We start from the raw sequence: 22,173 nt of genomic DNA, 5'->3' as shown, positions 1-22,173 counted from the left end.
TTAAGCAATGTTATCGATAAGAATGTGGTAATTGCAGGGGACTTTAACACTCCTCTTACGGAAATGGATAGATCATCTAGACACACGGCCAATAAAGAAACAAGGGCCCTGAATGATACATTGGATCAGATGGACTTGACAGATCTATTTAGAAGTCTGCACCACAAAGCAACAGAATATACTTTCTTCTCGAGTGCACATGGAACATTCTCCAAGATAGATCACATATTGGGTCACAAAACAGCCCTTCATAAGTATACAAGAATTGAAATTATACCATGCATACTTTCAGACCACAATGCTATGAAGCTTGAAATCAACCACAGGAAAAAGTCTGGAAAACCTCCAAAAGCATGGAGGTTAAAGTACACCCTACTAAAGAATGAATGGGTCAACCAGGCAATTAGAGAAGAAATTAAAAAATACATGGAAACAAACGAAAATGAAAATGCAACAATCCAAACACTTTGGGATGCAGCAAAGGCAGTCCTGAGAGGAAAATACATTGCAATCCAGGTCTATCTCAAGAAACAAGAAAAATCCCAAATACAAAATCTAACAGCACACCTAAAGGAAATAGAAGCAGAACAGCAAAGGCAGCCTAAACCCAGCAGCAGAAGAGAAATAATAAAGATCTGAGCAGAAATAAACAATATAGAAACTAAAAAAACTGTAGAGCAGATCAACGACACCAAGAGTTGGTTTTTTGAAAAAATAAACAAAATTGACAAACCTCTAGCCAGGCTTCTCAAAAAGAAAAGGGAGATGACCCAAATAGATAAAATCATGAATGAAAATGGAATTATTACAACCAATCCCTCAGAGACACAAGCAATTATCAAGGAATAGTATGAAAAATGATATGCCAACAAACTGGACAACCTGGAAGAAATGGACAAATTCCTAAACACCCACACACTTCCAAAACTCAATCAAGAGGAAATAGAAAGCTTGAACAGTCCCATAACCAGAGAAGAAATTGAATCAGTCATCAAAAATCTCCCAACAAATAAGAGTCTAGGACCAGATGGCTTCCCAGGGGAGTTCTACCAGATGTTTAAAGCAGAGATAATACCTATCCTTCCCAAGCTATTCCAAAAAATAGAAAGGGAAGGAAAACTTCCAGACTCATTCTAGGAAGCCAGTATTACTTTGATTCCAAAACCAGACAGAGATCGAGTAAAAAAGAGAACAACAGGCCAATATCCCTGATGAATATGGATGCAAAAATTCTCAATAAGATACTACCAAATAGAATTCAACAGCATAGAAAAAGAATTATTCACCATGATCAAGTGGGATTCTTTCCTGGGCTGCAGGGCTGGTTCAAACATTCGCAAATCAATCAACGTGATACATCACATTAATAATAGAAAAGAAAAGAACCATATGATCCTGTCAATCGATGCAGAAAAGGCATTTGACAAAATTCAGCAACTTTCTTAATAAAAACCCTCGATACAGTCGGGATAGAAGGAACATACTTAAACATTATAAAAGCCATTTATGAAAAGCCCACAGCTAATATCATCCTCTGTGGGTAAAAACTGAGAGCTTTCTCCCTGAGATCAGGAACACTACAGGGGTGTCCACTCTCACCACTGTTGTTTAACATAGTGTTGGAGGTTCTAGCATCAGCAATCAGACAACAAAAGGAAATCAAAGGCATCCAAATTGGCAAAGATAAATTTAAGCTTTCACTTTTTGCAGATGACAGGATATTAGACATGGAAAATCCGATAGACTCCACAAAAGTCTGCCAGAACTGATACATGAATTTAGCAACGTTGCAGGATACAAAATCAATGTACAGAAACCCTTGCATTCTTATACACTAATAATGAAGCCACAGAAAGACAAATAAAGAAACTGATCCCATTCACCATTGCACCAAGAAGCATAAAATACCTAGGAATAAATCTAACCAAAGATGTACAAGATCTGTATGCTGAAAACTATAGAAAGGTTATGAAGGAAATTGAAGAAGGTAAAGAAATGGAAAAATATTCCATGCTCATGGATTAGAAGAATAAATATTGTCAAAATGTCAATACTACCCAAAGCTATCTGCCTATTCAATGCAATCCCAATAAAAATAGCACCAGCATTCTTCTCGAAACTAGAACAAGCAATCCTAAAATTCATATGGAACCACAAAAGGCCCCGAATAGCCAAAGTAATTTTGAAGCAGAAGAACAAAGCGCGAGGCATCACAATCCCAGACTTTAGCCTCTACTACAAAGCTGTAATCATCAAGACAACATGGTATTGGCACAAAAACAGACACATAGACCAATAGAATAGAATAGAAACCCCAGAACTAGACCCACAATTGTATGGCCAACTAATCTTTGACAAAGCAGGAAAGAACGTCCAATGGAAAAAAGACAGTCTCTTTAACAAATGGTGCTGGGAGAACTGGACAGCAACATGCAGAAGGTTGAAACTAGACCACTTTCTCACACCATTCACAAAAATAAACTCAAAATGGATAAAGGACCTGAATGTGAGACAGGAAACCATCAAAACCCTAGAAGAGAAAGCAGGAAAAGACCTCTCTGACCTCAGCCGCAGCAATTTCTTACTTGACACTTCCCCAAATGCAAGGGAACTAAAAGCAAAAATGAACTATTGGGACCTCATGAAGATAAAAAGCTTCTGTACAGCAAAGGAAACAACCAACAAAAGTAAAAGGCAACCAACAGAATGGGAAAAGATATTTGCAAATGACATATCGGACAAAGGGCTAGTATCCAAAATCTACAAAGAGCTCACCAAACTCCACACCCGAAAAACAAAAACCCAGTGAAGAAATGGGCAGAAAACATGAATAGACACTTCTCTAGAGAAGACATCCGGATGGCCAACAGGCACATGAAAAGATGCTCAACGTCGCTCCTCATCAGGGAAATACAAATCAAAACCACACTCAGATATCACCTCACGCCAGTCAGAGTGGCTAAAATGAACAAATCAGGAGACTATAGATGCTGGAGAGGTTGTGGAGAAACCAGAACCCTCTTACACTGTTGGTGGGAATGCAAATTGGTGCAGCCACTCTGGAAAAGAGTGTGGAGGTTCCTCAAAAAATTAAAAATAGACCTACCTTATGACTCAGCAATAGCACTGCTAGGAATTTACCCAAGGGATACAGGAGTAGTGATGCATAGGGGCACTTGTACCCCAATGTTTATAGCAGCACTCTCAACAATAACCAAATTATGGAAAGAGCCTAAATGTCCATCAACTGATGAATGGATAAAGAAATTGTGGTTTATATACACAATGGAGTACTACATGGCAATGAGAAAGAATGAAATATGGCCCTTTGTAGCAACGTGAATGGAACTGGAGAGTGTTATGCTAAGTAAAATAAGCCATATAGAGAAAGAAAGATACCATATGTTTTCACTCTTATGTGGATCCTGAGAAACTTAACAGAAACCCATGGGGGAGGGGAAGGAAAAAAAAAAAGAGGTTAGAGTGGGAGAGAGTCAAAGCATAAGAGACTCTTAAAAACTGAGAACAAACTGAGGGTTGATGGGGGGTGGGAGGGAGGGGAGGGTGGGTGATGGGTATTGAGGATGGCACCTTTTGGGATGAGCACTGGGTGTTGTATGGAAACCAATTTGACAATAAATTTCATATATTGAAAATAAAATAAAATAAAATAAAAAAGTAAAGTAAAGTAAAATAAAATAAAATAAAATAAAATAAAATAAAATATAGTGAAGCAAATGAAAATGAAAGCACAACACTCCAAACACTTTGAGATGCAGCAAAACCAGTCCTAAGCGGAAAATACATTGCAATTAAGGCCTATCTCAAGAAGCAAGAAAGTTCCCTAATACACAACCTAACCTTACACCTAAAGGAGCTAGGTTTATTCCTGGGCTGAAGGGCTGGTTAAATATTCATAAGTCAATCAACATGAATCATCACATCAACAGAAGAAATGATAAGAAACATATAATCCTGTCAATAGATGTAGAAAGAGCATTTAACAAAATACAGCATCCTTTCTTAATAAAAACCTTCAAGAAAGTTGGAATAGAAGTAATATACCTCAAAGTCATAAAAGCCATATATGAAAGGCCCACAACTAATAACATCCTCAATGGGAAAAACTGAGAGCTTTCCCCCTGAGATCATGAACACAACAGGGATGTCCACTCTCACTACTGTTGTTTAACATAGCGTTGGAAGTCCTAGCCTCAGCAATCAGAAAACAAAATAAAATAAAAGGCATCCAAATTGGCAAAGAAGAAGTCAAACTTTCACTCTTCACAGATGACATGATACTCTACATTGAAAACCTGAAAGACTCCACCAAAAACTGCTAGACCTGATACATGAATTCAGCAAAGTCTCAGGATTAAAATCAATGTACAGAAATTGGTTGAATTTCTATATCCAAGAATAAATCAAGAGAAAGAGAAATCAGGGAATTGATCCCATTTACAATTGCAAGTAAGACCATAAAAATACCTGGGAATAAAACTAACCAAAGCGGTGAAGGATTTATATGCTGAAAACTATAGAAAGCTTATGAAAGAAATTGAAGAAGTCACAAAGAAATGGAAAAATATCCCATGCTCATGGATTAGAAGAACAAATATTGTTAAAATGTTGATACTATACAAAGCAATATATATATATATATATATATATATATATATATATATATAATGCAATCCCTATCAAAATAACACTAGCATTCTTCTCAGAGCTAGAAGAAACAACCCTAAAATTTATTTGGAACCAAAAAAGACCCGGATAGCCAAAGTAATGTTGAAATAGAAAACCAACGCTGGAGGCATCACAATCCTAGACTTAACCTGTATTACAAAGCTGCAATCATCAATAAAGTATGGTACTGGCACAAAAACAGACACATAGATCAGTGGAATAAAACAGAGAATCCAGCAAGGGACCCACAAATATATCGCCAACTAATCTTCGACAAAGCAGGAAAGAATATCCAATGGAAAAAAAAAAACAGTCTCTTTAGCAAATGGTCATGGGAGAACTGGACAGCAACATGCAGAAGAATGAACCTGGACCACTTTCTTATACAATGCACAAAGATAAATTCAAAATGGATGAAAGACCTAAATGTGAGAGAGTAAACTATAAAAATCCTACAGGAGAAAACAGGCAGCAACCTCTTTGACCTTGGCCACAGCAATCTCTTACTTGACATGTCTCGGAAGGCAAGGGAAATAAAAGCAAAACTTAACCACTGGGATGTCATCAAGATAAAAAGCTTCTGCAAAGCAAAGGAAACAGTCAAGAAAACTAAAAGGCAACCTATGGAATGAATGAAGATATTTGCAAATCTTCTCAATCTTCTTCATGATATTTGTAAAATTACATATCAGATAACAGGTTAATATGCAAAATCTATAAAGAACTTAATCAAAACCAACACCCCCCTAAAAAAAACAAATAATCCAGTAAAGAAATGGGCAGAAGACATGAATAGATAATTTTCCAAAGAAGATATCCAGATAGCAGACACATAAAAAGATGATCAACATCACTCATCATTAGGGAAATACAAATTAAAACCACAATGAGATACAATTTCACACCAATCAGAGTGGCTACAATTAACAACTCAGGAAACAACAGATGTTGGTGAGGATGTGGAAAAAGGGGAACACTCTTGCACTGTTGGTGGGAATGCAAAGTGGTGTAGCTGTTCTGGAAAATAGTGTGAAGGTTCCTCAAAAAATTGTGTGTATATATAACATATATATAATTGTGTATATATATGTATATGTATATATGTATACATATATACATGTACATATATGTATATATGTATATATATTGTGTATATATATATATATATATACACACACACACCAATACATTGTACACATAATGGAATACTACTTGGTGATGAAAAAGAACGAAATCTTGCCATTTGCAACAACATGGATGGAACTGGAGGATATTATTCTAAGCAAAATAAGTCAGAGTAAGAAAAATATCACATGATTTCACTCATATGTCAAATTTGATAAACTTAACATATAATCATAGGGTAAGGGAGAAACTTCCCCTAAAAGACTTTTAAATATGAGAACAAACTGAGGGTCAATAGGGTGGGAAAAGAGTTCAATGTGCATTAAGGAGGGCACTTGTTGTGGTGACCACTGGGTGTTACATTTAAGTGATAAATCACTGGATTCTATTCCTGAAGCCAAGACTACACTCTATGTTAACTAACTTGAGAATAATAATAAAAATATATAAAGTGATTAGCGCAGGATATTACATTTAGGAAGTACCCAATAAATAGGGTATTAGTATTAGTATCACACTAACTTGGCCCTAGGAAGTTGTTACTAGGTCCTTTTGTCTCCTTTAATAAGGAGGGAATTAGAAAAGTAATTTTTAGAAAGAAAGTTGAAAAGAGAAGTTTGGATGCATACGAAATGTATTCCTCCTGGAGTGCCTGTGTGGCTTGGTTAAGTGTCCCACCTCGGCTCAGGTCATGGTCTCACCGTTTGTGAGTTCAAGCCCCACGTTGGGCTCTGTGTTGATAGCTCAGAGCCTGGAGCCTGCTTCAGATTGTGTCTCCCTGGCTCTCTGACACTCCCCCGCTCACACTCTGTCTTTCTCTCAAAAATAAACATGAAAAAATGTAAATTAAAAAAAATTTAAGAAGAAATGTATTCCTTCCAGTTGTGAAAGAAATGCCTGATGTACCAGAGATGTGACACAGGCTGATACTGTCAGAATGCCAGACTTCACATGACTTAAGACTTGAGCACACTTAGAGCACACTTATAACACAGAAAATTTAAGTACCTCCAGCAGGTTTAGAAAAAAGACTGGGATGCAAAATACTATGCCTTTTAGAAATTTGGCAGATAGATTGTATGGGAAACACAGGAAAATGTTAAAGAACATAATCTGGGGCAAGATAGACTTAAGTTTGAGTCCCAACTCTGTAACTTAAGCTTTATCTGTAAAATGAGAATAATACTAATGACTATACCCGAATTGTGAAGATAATGTAATTACACAATTGGATAGACTAAATCTCAATATGCTGTATTAACTTTTAAAAAATATTATTTATTTATATTGTTTGGAATATGTAACACACAAAAATGAGTCAAAATAAGACAATAGGGATACCTGGGTGGCTCAGTTGATTAAGCATCGGACTTCGGCTCAGGTCATGATCTCATGGTTGGTAAGTTCGAGCCCAGTGTTGGGCTCTGTGCTGACAGCTTGGAGCCTGCTTTGGATTCTGTGTCTCCCCCTCTCACTGCCCCTCCCCCACCTGTGCTCTGACTCTCTGTATCTCTCTGAAAAAATAAACATTAAAAATTTCTTTTCAAAAAGGCAACAAATCAAGGTTTATATTGAAGAGTCCCATTTCTATCCCGCCCCTGTCTGCACCACTCTTTCCTACTCCCTACAAGTAACTGCTTTTATTAGTTCTTGTGGATAATTTCCAGTGTTTCTCTATGTAAATACACAGAAATAAAGATACATATCATTATCACTTTCATCCTTTATTTATTTAAAATGTATTATACTCTTCCTTTTTTTTTTTTTACTTTTTTTTTCACTTTACTATATATCCTGGAAATCTTCCCATATCAGTATATATAGAGAGGTTCCCTATTGTTTTTTAAAGATATAAATAGTACTCCATTGTATGGAAGTACCGTAATTTACTTAACCAGTTCTTTAGTGATGGCTGTTTGGGTTATTTCCAATATTTTATTACTACACACAGTACACCAATAAATAGCTTTGTACACATATGCAGGTATATCTGTAAACATAAATTCTCATTAGGATTGCTGTGTCAAAAGATAAATTCACTTGTATTTTTGATAAATATTACCAAATTATCCTCCATAGGCATTTTTCTACCAAAATAAATGAGAATGCTTATTTCCCAAAGCTGATCGGTAAAAATTCTTTCTCAGTGTAGCTTACTGCTTATTTTTTCCATTATTAGTTCTTGTCTGTGATATGAGCTGGAAATATTTTCCAACTTTTCATTACTTATTTTTAAATGTTTGTGATTTTTTTTAAAGTCATTTAGAAGTAGTTATTTTTAACTAGTTCACATTATCAATCTTTTCTTTTTTGGCTTCCATATTTTAAAAGGCATTTCCTATCCTTTGGTTATAAAAAAAAAATCACCCATGTTTTCTTCTCATCCTCTTGTAGCTTTTTTTTTTTTTTAACATTTGGAGTTTATTCTGGGTGTTCAGTGTACATTATGTTCTGATAATCTCTTTGTACCTATCTCTTTGCTTTTTGCTGTAATTTTTAAAGCAAATTACAGACATCAAGTCTGTTCACTCCTAAATAATTCAGTATATATATCAAACTGATAGGACTTATTTTTCCATAAAACTAAAATGCCATTATCATACTCATCCAAATTAACAGTAATTCCTTCATATCCAGGATATATTAAACTTTTCCTGATTACTTCAAATATGTCTATTTACAAACATTTATTTTTTTCTTTCATCAATATCCAAATATGGGCCACATATCACATCTGGTTATTATGTCTCAAGTTTTTTTTTCAATCTACATCCTCCTGATTTTCTCTATATTATGTATATACATTTAAGGAGCAGAAACAGGAGAACCATAAGAGTGCAGTATCACTCTTTAAAAATGGATTTAGAGACTTCTCAAATACTTTTGAGAAAGAAATAGGATTTAAAGGAACAAATAGCATTTAGCTTTGCCCAGCATACTTAATTTTATCAAGACATGCAATTCATAGAACATAACTTCTTTTTGATAAATCCAAGCTTTTTGTATTAATTTAGAATTCTTCAAACAGTTCCTTGTGAGTATACTTATCAGTTCTCATTTTAAATACATATTGTTATATTTGAAATATTTCCTAATGGGAAAACAAAATAATTTCAGTAATGTATCATAATTTGGGTACAATACGTACAATGACCCTGAAGCAGTATGGCAGGAGTGTAGTGAGCAAGTGTTTAAGTAACTTGGAGATAAAGTGCAGAGAGGCAGATGTCAAACCATTCAGGGCTCTTTAGGGCCATTAAGGATTTTGTTTTTTTCTTGAGAACAAGTCATTGAACAGTTTTAATTGTTTAGTTGTATACCATAAATTCCAGAAAACTCTGAATATTTCTATGTTGATTAACTAGCTCACACTAAAAATATATAAGGGGGGTGCCTGGGTGGCTCAGTTGGTTAACTGTCCAATTCTTGATTTCAGCTCAGGTCATGATCTCATAGTTCATGAGATTGAGCCCTGCTGGTGCTGCAGAGCCTGCTTGGGATTCTCTCCCTCTCTCTCTGCCCATCCTCTGTTCGCTCTCTCTCTCTCTCTCTCTCTCAAAATAAATACATAAACATTTAAAAATATATACAAAGAAATGTAAACTATTCAGCTGTCATACACCAACATGAGTTAGAACTCAGTAAATTATGTTGTCAGGTCTAGAAACATGCCATTGCATTTCTGTTTACATTCCCACCATTATTCAGAACTAAAACTGACCTGCCATCTGAGATATAAGAATTCAGGGTTCAAATGTCTCCTTTTGAAAAGAAAATAAATATTTGTAAAAACAGAAAATATTTAGTCACTAATTACCTTTTCAGAAGTTACTTCATTGTCATTTATTTTCCTGCCTATTTACATAAAATGCATGGACTTTTTTTGTAACAAAAGTTGCAATTTTACCACTTTTGGTTGGTCCATTTATAAAATCCCTATTTCTTATAAGCAGATCTCCAAAATGCATTTTATCAATCACTTAATATTTTTACCAAATGGGACTAAAGTTACTTGTAATATACAAATTGGTTGTTAAAAGCAGATTCCCGAGTAATAACAATGTGCTATTCTTGTAACAGTGCTATATATTTTCCTATGCTCATTTCAATCTCTTAAAATCAACTTTCTTGGAAAACAGCATATTGTAGCAGAGGAAACATCATGTTTGAAGTCAATCAGAAGAATATCAAGATCCCAATTTTACCACATATTTGTAGTATGTGTTGGCCAAGTCACAGTCCCCATAAGTCTCAGTGTTTTTTTTTTGAATCTACATAATGGGAATAATAGTATCTAACAAGCAAAATTACTCTGAGAATTGAGTGAAATAGTTTTTATAAAGCTTGTGGCACACACTAAATGCTCAATATAATTAGGATGCCTTATCATGATATTTAATATACTCTTAGTGGTAGATTTAGGGGATTTGAGATGTATTAGCATTTCTCAGTATGATATATATATATATATATATATATATATATATATATATATTATATAGTTATATATATATTATACATATATATAACTATATAATATATATATATATATTATATATATAACTATATAATATATATATTATATATATATAACCAGTTAGCTGATAATATCTCATTTATAATTGCTACATATCATTGATATATTTCATTGGTAGTCTCTCATTGATAGTATTTGAGGAACTATTGATTTTACTCTTTATGCCCCTAGTGCATCCACTTACAATTTTACAAATTAGGCCATTAACATTACTAGGAAATTTGATCTTGTCTTATTTTGCTTTACTTTCTTTTTTTAAAAAAGTTTATTTATATATTTTGAAAGAGAGATAGCATGAGCAGGGGAGGGGCAGAGAGAGAGGGAGAGACAATCCCAAGCAGGCTCCAACACTGTCAGCATAGAGCCTGATGTGGGCCTCAAACTCACGAACTGTGAGATCATGACCTCAGCTGAAGCCAGATGCTTAATTGACTGAGTCACCCAGGCACCCTTTCTTTTCTTTTCCAAGATTGCTTTGGCTATTCAGGGTCTTTTGTGGTTCCATACAAATTTTAGAATTGTTTGTTCTATCTTTGTGAAAGATGCTATTTTCATTTTGATGGGGATTGCATTAAGTGTGTAGATTGCTTTGGGTAATATAGACATTTTAACAGTATTTGTTCTTTGAATCTGTGAGCATGGGATGTTTTCCCATTTGTGTCCTCTTCAATTTCTTTCATAAGTGCTGTATAGTTTACAGAGTACAGATCTTTTATGTCTTTGTTTAGGTTTATTCCTAGGTATCTGATGGTCTCTAATGCAATTGTAAATGGAATAAATTCATGGATATCTATTTCTGCTGCTTCATTATTGGTGTATAGAAATGAGACAGATCTTTGTTGTTGATTTTATATCCTGTAAATTTGCTGAATTCCTGTGTCTGTTCTAGCAATTCTTTATGGAATCTTTCAGTTTTCTACATAGAAAGAGCATCATAACATCTGTGAATAGTGAAAATTTGATTTCTTCCTTGGTGATTTGGATATGTTTTCTTTATAGATTTTTGTCTGATTGCTGAGACAAAAACTTCCAGCACTATGTTAAGTAGTACTGGTGACAGTGGACATCCCTGTCTTATTCCTGAACATAGAGGATAAGCTCTGCATTTTTACCCATTGAGGATTATATTAGCTGTAGGTCTTTCATATATGGTCTTTATGATGTTGAAGTATGTTCCATATATGCCTACTTTGTTAAGGGTTTTTATCAAGAATGGATTCTGTATTTTGTCAAAAATCTTTTCTTCATATAGAGAGGACAATATGGTTCTTATGCTTTCTTTTATTAATGTGGTATATCACATTGATTGATTTGAAAATATTGAACCACACCTGCACCCAGGAATAAATCCCATTTTATTGTGGTGAATAATTCTTTTAATGTATTGTCAGATTCAATATGCTAGTCTCTTATTCAGAATTTTTGCATCCATGTTCATCAGGCATATTGGCCTGTAATTGTCCTTTTTACTGGGATCTTTGTCTGGTTTTGGAATCAAAGTAATGCTGGCCTCATAGAATGAGTATGGAAGTATTCCTTCCATTTCTATATTTTGGAACAGTTTGAGAATAGGTATTACATCTTCTTGTAATATCTGGTAGAATTCCTCTGGGTACCCATCTATCCCTGGACTTTTGTTTCTTGGGAGATTTTTTATTACTGATTCAATTTCTTAGTTAAGTCTATTCAAATTATCTATTTATTCCTGTTTCTCTTGTGGTACCTTGTATGTTTCTAGGAATTTGCCAATTTCTTCCCCATTGCCCAGTCCGTTGCCATATAATATTCTCTCATAATTGCTTGTATTTCTGTGTATTTCTGTGATGTTGGCTGTGATCTCTCCTCTTTCACTCATGGTTTTATTTATTTGTATCCTATCTCTTTTCTTTTTGATAAGTCTGGATAGGGGGTTATCAATTTTATTAATTCCTTCAAAGAACCAGCTCTTACTTTTGTTGATCTGTTCTACTGTTTTTGTTTGTTTGTTTCTATATTACTTATTTCTCCTCCAATCTTTATTATTTCCCTTCTGCTGGCTTTAGGCTTTATTTGTTATTACTTTCTAGATCCTTTAGGTGTAAGGTTAGGCTATGTATTTGATATTTTTCCGATTTCTCAAAGTAGGCCTGTATTGTAAAATACTTCTCTCCTAGGACTGTCTTTGCTGCATCCACAGGTTCTGGATGGTCATATTTTCATTTTCATTTGCTTCCATATATTTTTTTAATTTCTTCTTTAATTTTTGGGTTAACCTATTCACTGTTTATTAAAATGTTCTTTAACCTCCACATATTTGTGGTTTTTCCAAATTTTTTCTTGTGATTGTCTTCAAGTTCACAGTGTTGTGATCTGAAAATATGCACGGTATGATCTCAATCTTTTTGTACTTCTTGAGGCCTGATGTGTGACCCAGTATGTGACCTATCCCGGAGAATGTCCCATGAGCCCTTGAAAAGAATTTGTATTCTGTTGCTTTATGATGAAATGCTCTATATAAATCTCTTAATTCCATCTGATCCAGTGTGTCATTCAAAGTCATTGTTTCCTTGTGATTTCCTTCTTAGATGATCTGCTTATTGATGTAGGTGGGGTGTTAAGTCCTCCACTATTATTGTATTATCAATGTTTCTTTGTGTTTGTTATCAATTAATTTATATATTTGGATCCTCCCACATGGGGGTGTAAATATTTACAATTTTTAGATCTTGTTGGGTAGATCCCTTAATTATGATACAGTTCCCTTCTTAATCTATTATAGGCTTTGGTTTAAATTCTAGTTTGTCTAATATAAATATGGCTACTTCAGCTTTCTTTTGATGTCCCTTAGCATAATAAATTATTCTCAATGTCCTCACTTTCAATTTGCAGGTGTCCTTTAGTCTAAAAGGAGTCTCTTGTAAGCAGCATATATTTTGGGTCTTTTTTATATATTTGGATGTACTATGTCTTTTCATTGGAACACTTAGCCCATTTATATTTAGAGTGATTATTAATAGATATGAATTTAGTGCTATTATATTACTTATAAAGTTGGTGTTTCTGGAGATATTTTATGTTCCTTTCTAGTTTTTTTTTCTTTTGGTTCTTCTTTCCCATTCAAGAGGCCCCTTTAATATTTCTTCCAGGGCTGGTTTACTGGTCACCTACTCCTTCAGTTTTCATCTGGGAAACTCTTTAGCTCTCCTACTCTGAATGACTGCCTTGGTGGATAAAGCATTCTTGGCTGCATATTTTCCTTTTCAGCACATTGAATATATCATGCCACTCCCTTCTGGCCTACCAGGTTTCTGTGGGGATATCTGCTGCAAACTTTGTCATCCCTTGTAGGTTAAAGACTTTTTCCCCTTACTGCTTTCAGGATTCTTTCCTTGTCTGTGCATTATGTAAATTTACTATGACACATCTTGGTGTTAGCCAGTTTGTGTTGATTTTGATGGTAGCTTTCTGTACCTCTTGCATCTTGTCTATTTCCTTCCCCAGGTTAGGAAAGTTTTCATCTATAATTTGCTCAAATAAAATGTCTGCCCTTTTTCCTGTCTCTTCTGGAATTCCTGTGGTAGGAATGTTATGATTTATGGGTTAAGAGTTCTCTAAGTCTACATTCATGATCCAATATTTTTCTTTCCCTCTTCTTGTTTGCTTCATTATTGTCCATAATTTTATCTTCTATATCACTGATTTGTTCCTCTGCTTTTTCCATCCCTGTTGTCAATACACCCAATTGGCTTTGAATCTTGATTGTAGCATTTTGTATTTTGTACTAGCTTTTAGTTTGTTTATATCTTCCTAGTATCTGTATGCTTTTCTCAAGCCTAGTTAGTATCCATATGTTTATTCTTTTAAATTCTGGTTCAGGCATATTACTTATATCTGTTTTGATTAGGTCCCTGGTCATGACCTCTTCTTGTTCTTTCTTTTGGGATGAATTCCTATGCCTTGTTGTTTTGCCTACACCTCTTTCTTCTGTGTGTTAGGAAAGCCTGTTACATTTTCTGCTCCTGAGTGTGATGGTTATATTAAGAAGAGGTCATATACTCTCCAGAGCCTGGCACTTCAGGAAGTTCTTTTTGTGTATGCTGTGTGCACTCTGCTACTGTGTTTTGGTTGTTCTTTCCTTCCAATCAGTCTTCTACAAAGTTTCTTCTTGCCTGCAGTGGGGAGTTTTTGGACCTGGTCCAGTGTGTGGTGGGTTTTAACAAGGTGTGTTTTGGTCTGTTTGTTAGAAAAGGCTAGATCCTGTATCCCCTAGAGCTGAAGCTTTGCAGCACTCTATAATCAGTAGACTTATGTGTGCGAGGGGTTTGTGCTGGTCTTCTGGGAGATGGACCTGCTACACCATTTCACAGGCTGACTTGCCCTTGTAAAGATGCCCCTGCAGGGTGCTATTGGGCAGGGCTTGGTGTAAGTGACTCCAGCTTCCACTGTGCATGCTGTGTTGCTCACTGAATATATGTTTCCTTGCCCAGATTAGGGATGTTTCAGCTATAATTTCCTCAAATAAACTTACCTCTTTTTCCTACTGTTTTTCTTCTGGGACTCATTATATGAATGCTATTATGCACTATAGAGTCGCTAAGTTACCTATATCTGTATTTCTGATCCAATATTGTTCTTTCCCTCTTCTTTTCAACTTCATTACTTTACATAATTTTTATCTTCTATATCACTTATTCATTCCTCTGCTTCTTCCATCCTTGTGGTTATTATATCCAATTGGCTTCCCATCTCAGTTATTGAATTTTTCATTTTGGCATGTCTAGTTTTCAACTCTTTTATCTGTGTGCTTAGGGACTGCCTCATGTCTTCTATGCTTTTATTAAGCCCAGCTAGTATCCTTTTGATTGGTGCTTTAAATTCAGGTTCAGGCATATTATATGTATTTCAATTAGATCCCTAGCTGTGACCTTTTCTTATTCTTTCTTTGGGATGAAATCCACAGTCCTGGCATTTTGTCTAGATCTCTATCTTTTTCTCTGTGTTAAACACACCTGTTATGTTTCCTGATCCTGAGAGTAATTGCTTTAGGAAAAAGAGGCCATATACTGTCCAGGGCCTGGAACTTCAGGAAGTGTCTGTAGTGTATCATATGTGCACTCTGCTGCTGTGCTTTGGCTGCTCTTTCTCTTAGGTCAGTCTTCTGCAGAGTTCCTCCTTCCCTACAGGGCAGAATGTTTGGACCTTGGCAGAATTTGGCAAGTTTTAAGTAGGTGTGCTCTGGTCTGCTTGTTAAAAGAAGGCCTGATGCTATTTCCACTAGAGCGGAAGCTTTGTAGAACTCTTGTCAGTAGATGTGGTGCATTCAGAGGGTTTGTGCTGGTCTTGTGGAGGAGAGGGCCACTCTGATGGTTCTCAGGCTCACTTTTGTAAGAAAAATAGCACCAGCAGAGCACAGTGGGGCAGGACTTGGTTTAAGTGGTTCAGGCAACCAGTGTGGCACTGTGCTGCTTACTGAAGTTAGTTTATGCTCAGGAATGGTGGCACGGGAAAGAAATGGCATAAACCAACTCCCTTGTCCCTAGAGAGGGGAGTTTCTGCCCACCACTGTCTGGAAAGCCCCACCAGATGAGCCAACAATCACCCCTTATGTATCCCAGGTGTCCCTCAGATCATTGCCTTCACCCCGTATGTACCCCAGTCACCTATCCACTGGGCAGCACAATACACATTGGGCTCTATTGCAGGCAGGTCAGCTGAGTTTTAAAACTCCAAACTTTAGGGATCTGGCATGGCACCAACCTGTGCTGGTCCTCTGGACAAGGGTCTCGCCACTCTGTGAATGATTCAGCTTTTTCCAAGAATGGCAGTCACACAAGCACAGGGCACTGAGTTTGGAGTAAAGCACAGCAAAGAGCCAGTGTCTAGTTTAGCCACCCTCAGCAAGTGTCTCTGCATCTATGTTGAGGAGTGTTGGAGGGAAATGGCAGCAGCTGGCTCTTTTGTCCCTGGAGAGGCAATGCCACCTCTCTCAGATACGCTCCAAACAGGGGGTACCATCTCTCCCAGTGAATCCCAGAGGATCCTCAGATCATGCTGTCTGTCCCTAGGATATCTGTCCTCCATCTCCACGGGAGCACTATAGTGCCCGGAGGGCTCCATACCAGCCATGCTATGGACCTCTAAAACCAGTAGTTGAGCACCACTGGTTGTAAAACCTCATGAAAATCTGCCTGTCTCATTTTCCCAGTCAATGGCTTTGGGGAAGTGTTTTCCTTGTGCTATCCCCTGTGTGTTCCTTTCTTTCTTGTCTCTTGTCCATGACCAGCACTCCCTTCCCTCCACAGTACCTGTGATCCATTTATCCTCCAAACCACATCTCTGTACTTCCTACCTTCCTCGAAGTACCCTCTTCTTTCCCTCTAGTGCAGTTTGTTCTGTCAGTCCTCAGATCAATTTCTTGGGTATTAAGAATGATTTAATATATATCTAGCTGTGTTTGAGGGAGGAGGCAAGTCTAAGGTCCTCCTACTACTTCATCATCTTAGCCCCTCCCTTAGGATATTTTTGAAACAGCAGATCATAGCCTATTAAGTAGTGAGATCAAATCATTGTGTCACAAATAGCATTTTTGTAAAATTATGTAGAATAGGGTGGAGAAAGGCATATAAGAACATAAGTCATTTAGAAAAAAATAATTATTTTACGAAACTTTTGTTTCAATTACATATTTGTGTGTGCGTGTGTGTGTGTGTATACATGCTTATGGATAGAGCCATAAAATCTATTTCAGACTGTGGATACTAGAAACAAAAATATTTGTCATAGAAGTCACCAATCCTCTCATCTGGATGGAAATTTTCTCTCAGTGATCATGGTCTATACCTTTCCTTTACCCTGTAAATTGAAGCAACATGGATTTATGTAGCACAACATAGCTACTACAGATATTTTCTGGAGGCATGCACAAGTTTTCAGACACGTTTGCTAAAAGAGGGTATCAGGTACTCTGGTAATTCCAAATAGACCTATATTCCTCCATAGCGATAGTTTCCTTTTCTTATAGGTTGAATACCTGAGATGGCATATTTTTGTTGCTAATCATGTCCCTGTATCATAGACTGAAACCTTTAAATTATAATCTAAAAAATCTACCACCCACTTATTTCTAGTAACATCTAATGTGAAAGTATTATTCAGTCTCTTATCTGAGATAAGCAAAAGGTTGGAGACAGTAAAAGCCAAGGCAAGGTATGGTATCCTAGGTATCAGTGCCAGCAATAATACAGAAATGACTATTTGGGATTTTGTTGCTCATGCAGTTGGGTTGGCTGAGGCCAAAAATGTGTAAACTGTTGGCTGGACTTCTTTGAGATTCTTCTTTTCATGATTCCCTCTTTAATAGCATCATCACAGAACTAGGGCTTTTCTAGATATCTTTTCAGATACACTATTCTCAGGTTGCTTGAGACATTAAATAGCTAGCATCCATGTTCTTCCAGTGTTTTGAAAAAGGCAATGCTGTCATTTAGAACCACCAATATTTCTAGGTAGTCCATATAATCCATCACCTTCCTATTAGATGTTATGAGGTGGCAGAGTCTTCTCTTTTTCTCTAAAGTACCCTCTTAAAACTTTACCTTCACCAATTATTGGGGTTTTATAATTCATGTTCTACAAATATTACTAAGTAATTTACTGGTTTCCTAATAAGCAATACTGACTTGAATTTGGTCATAATAACTGTGACTATGATAACACATGTCCATTCATAATTTTCAGACATTTTCTCATTATCATAATTGGTAAGGTATATGGACAGAAGGATTTCATGATTCCATTAGTTGATAGTTCTTCAATATGATTTCTGAGATAATTCATCTCTGATAAACCAAAACTCCTAGATCAATAGCTATCAATGGAGGAAAACTTTGTCACTCAGGGGACAATTAGAAATGTCTGAAGACATTTTTTTTTGTCAAAATGGTAGGTATGTCTTTTGGGTAGAGGGCAAGGGTGCTACTAAACATTATACAATGTCCATGGAAGTCCTTCCCCACCCAAAACACAGAATTATTTTTTCAAAATGTCAGTAGTGCCAATGTTGATGTTGAAAACTCCTGACCCTGATGTTTGACCCTAACGTTTCCTTGAGTCATTCAAAGTTATAGTGAGCTATTTCCTTTATATACCCCTTCATTTACATAGATACTGTATCATAGCTTAAATTTCTATCTTCCTTCCCAACATTCTTCTTCTACATCTTAGAACTTGAATAGCTATCAAACTCAAAATTAAGTTAACTCAGACCTTAAACTTGGAATTTTCTAAGATGATAAGAAGAATAGAGATTGAGAGGTTTGTGGTTGTTGTTTTTTTTCTTTTTTTCACTTGTCATACTTTTTTTTTTAAATTAAGTATGGTTGACACACACAATATTACATTATTTTAGGGGTACAGCATAGTGATTTGACAAGTTTATATGTTATGTTATGCTCACCACAAGTGTAGCTACCATCTGTCACCATACAATACTATTACAATATCATTGACTATATTCCTTAAATTTTGCCCTTTATTCCTGTGACTTATTAATTCCATAATTTCAATACTGTATCTTCTACTCACCTTTACACATTTTGTCCATCCTCCCACCCCCCCCCCCACATACCCATCAGTTTGTTTTTGTATTTATAGGTCTGATTCTGCTTTTTGCTTATTTAATCTTTTTTTTTTTTAGATTTCACAGAGTTTTTTTGTTTCTGTTTATCTTTAATTCTGGTGAACTAGTGTGCATAAGATAAATAGAGTTTTGTTTATCAAAACTGAAAACTGATATATCATCAGTCTGCTGTTGGAAATAATATACTAGGATTTAAAAAGACTAAAATTAGGCTCAATGAATGCCATGTACACAACAACAGTGTTAATTCAACTCATCTCAATGGGTAATATGGAGGAAATATAATGACCTCAATTTTAAATATGATATTTTAAGGTGTCCATGGGTCATTCAAGCAGATGTGTCAAGTAGGTCATTAAATATATGGAATTGGAAGTAAAACTAGACATGTAGATGTTATCATTTCATAGATGGTAACTGAAGCCTTAGGAGTGTAATGTAACAGCTAAGGACATAATACAGACTTAGAAGAGGAAGTAGTCCATAACTATATTCTTATGCAATTCCAATGTTTAATGTCATATAAAGGAAAAATTCAGAGCCAATGATCTTTCCACTATATAAAGCTCTCCCAGAAAAAAGAGGAATTGATTTAATCATTTGATAAAATTTTATATTAAGTACCTATTATATGGAGGAACTATTGTAGGCTCTTGGATACATCAGTAAATAAAACTGAAAAAAAATCTCAAACCTTAGGGGAGCTTATCTTATAGTTTCTTTATAAAGAAACAGGGGTTCCAGAGGTGTTCCCTATTATAAAGCCAGTGGTTCTCTGAAAACCTCAATCCCCCATCTTCAATATTAGAAAGAAAAAACAGATGCCACCCTACTCTCCCATTTCCCCTAATCCACCTTTGTTCAATATTGCACATGACTTTAGCTTTCCTACAAAATTGCTGGTTGTTTTGAGGAAGTGAAATAGATAATGGGGCAATCCAGAAATTAGGCATTGACCTTGAGCAAAAGGAAAGAGAAAGAATATCACATAAAAAAGAATGATAGGCATTCATAATGAAATAGCGAACATTATAGACCCAAGTTAAGGTAAGTGGACAAAGAATTCTCAGTTCTTAGGTTGGCAAAATATAACAAAGATAAGATAACATAGTTACACAGTATTGGAGGTAGTAAGAGTAAAGGGATGGGTCTGATTTGAAAATGCCATTTTCAAAGGCAAAATTAGAGGGAAGAGAAGTAAACTCAAACAATCATCTTTCTGATTGTATCTTTGCTCTTATTATCTTGGACTGAGCTTTACTTCCATCAGGCAACAAACTGATGTCAGTCAGACAACATAAAAATGCATTGAATTAAAATTTGATGATAAAACTTTAGACTTTCTCAGTGATTTTTAATATTGTTAAAATAATACATACAATAGTCTATTTATCATGTGTGCAACATAATGATTCAACATTTGTATACACTGTATACATTTCAAAAATGAATATTCTGTAGGATATGTTTTATAACAAAGGAAAAGTGCCACTTTTTGATTCATATACTAAAAGTTGTGCTTTTATCATAAATACACTTTTTAAACTCTTAAAACTGATAGCATTTCAAAAGTGAGTTAGATAATAACCATGAAAGCAAAATTATCCTAGAATCTTTGCTTACCACCTTGAACACTATTCGAATTCTCCCTCTACCTCAGGTCACCCTTGGCTCATCCTAAACGCAAGACCCTCCAGTTGGCACTCTCGCTGGAATCTCCACAACCTGAAGTATAAGACATGACGATAATTATATGAAACCCATAGCTCCAGAAGCACTACACATATGGACATAGATGATCTGGCAGTAATCCTGAAGTTCTTCCATTAATTTTTTGGAGGAAAACAATTACAGAACTATTGGCTCTGTAATCAAAGGTCTTACTCTTATACATCAAGGCTCCATATCTACATAATTGTTTGAGTATCTAGAACCTTTTAAAAACAGTTTCTGTTATCTGGGTCAGTTGATGAAGTCCCCTATATAACTCCATGAAAACTCAGGCCTCACACTTCTTAGCAAGACAGAACATTTTAGATATCCTGCTGAAAGAAGAATATAAAAATAGATCATTCTGTACACTCAAAAAAAGTCATGCCTTATGCCAAACCTATGTTAGATTAGCACCCTGGATGGTATGTGACTTCTTGCTTATGAGGAGATGCCAATACTTCCAGAGAAGGAAGCAGACACTGTGGAAGAGTTCCAGTTGCTGGAAAGGATACACTATGGAATAATGCTGCCGTGAACATAATATTTCAAAAAAGGTTTTCCACTCTTTCATGTGGAAAACTGATTTAGATAGCTAAGGCTGGAAGTTTGGACCTGTGTGTATAACTGAAAGGCTACCTGGACACTTAGACCCATCTTCTAGCTATCCTGGTTCAATCTATCACCAGAAATAACTGAGTAAATGGACCTGCATGAAAAGTCAGCCATTTTATGTGTGCCAGGCCCACCAGCAAGAAATTTTGCAGCTATCTAATAATGATAAAAATCAGCCAGGTTCTCTTCCTCTAGCTGTGTCTTATGTCAGGGAAATCTTGGCTGCCAATATAACCTACCTATAGACCCACATAATGACAGATTTCAGGGTAATGGGGAAATCATTCATGGTCCAGTAGGCCCAGATTCACTCCAAGCTTCAGCAAGACTTAGCACATGTAATGGACATCTGCTACTGAGACCTATCATCCATTAGAACTTGTTAGGGTAGAAATTTATATAGGGCTAATCATACCAATGTTGGCATTTAAGCTCAAATGGTCTAGGCCCATAACTAAACTATCATCTGGAGCATCCTGAACTACTGCTGAGCTACTATTAGCATGTGTGCCTCCTGAAAATGTCAATAATCATAAACTTTCCAGGTGTGTCTGCTTTATCAATCACATGGACAGCCAGAGTGCCCAAGAAAAAGTCAATCTACAGAGAAGTCTTCTCAGAAGAAAGTTCAAGGGAGATACCTGTTAATTTACTTGTTGAATAGGGGTGCAGTGGTGCACTGCACTTGGGGGTGCAGTGGTAATCAAAACAGACAAAAATATTTTCCCTATGAGGCTTACATAATAGCTTGGAGGACAGAAAATAAGAAAAGAAATAAGTAAATTAAATAGCATATTAGAAACTAATAAGTGCTATGGAGATAAAGAAAGAAAGAAGAAGGGATAGGGAGATTAGATTTAAATGTGGTCATCAAAGAAGG

Source organism: Leopardus geoffroyi, chromosome X, assembly GCF_018350155.1.
Source record: "Leopardus geoffroyi isolate Oge1 chromosome X, O.geoffroyi_Oge1_pat1.0, whole genome shotgun sequence".
Taxonomy (NCBI): Eukaryota; Metazoa; Chordata; class Mammalia; order Carnivora; family Felidae; genus Leopardus; species Leopardus geoffroyi.
This window is presented reverse-complemented; position numbering follows the sequence as displayed.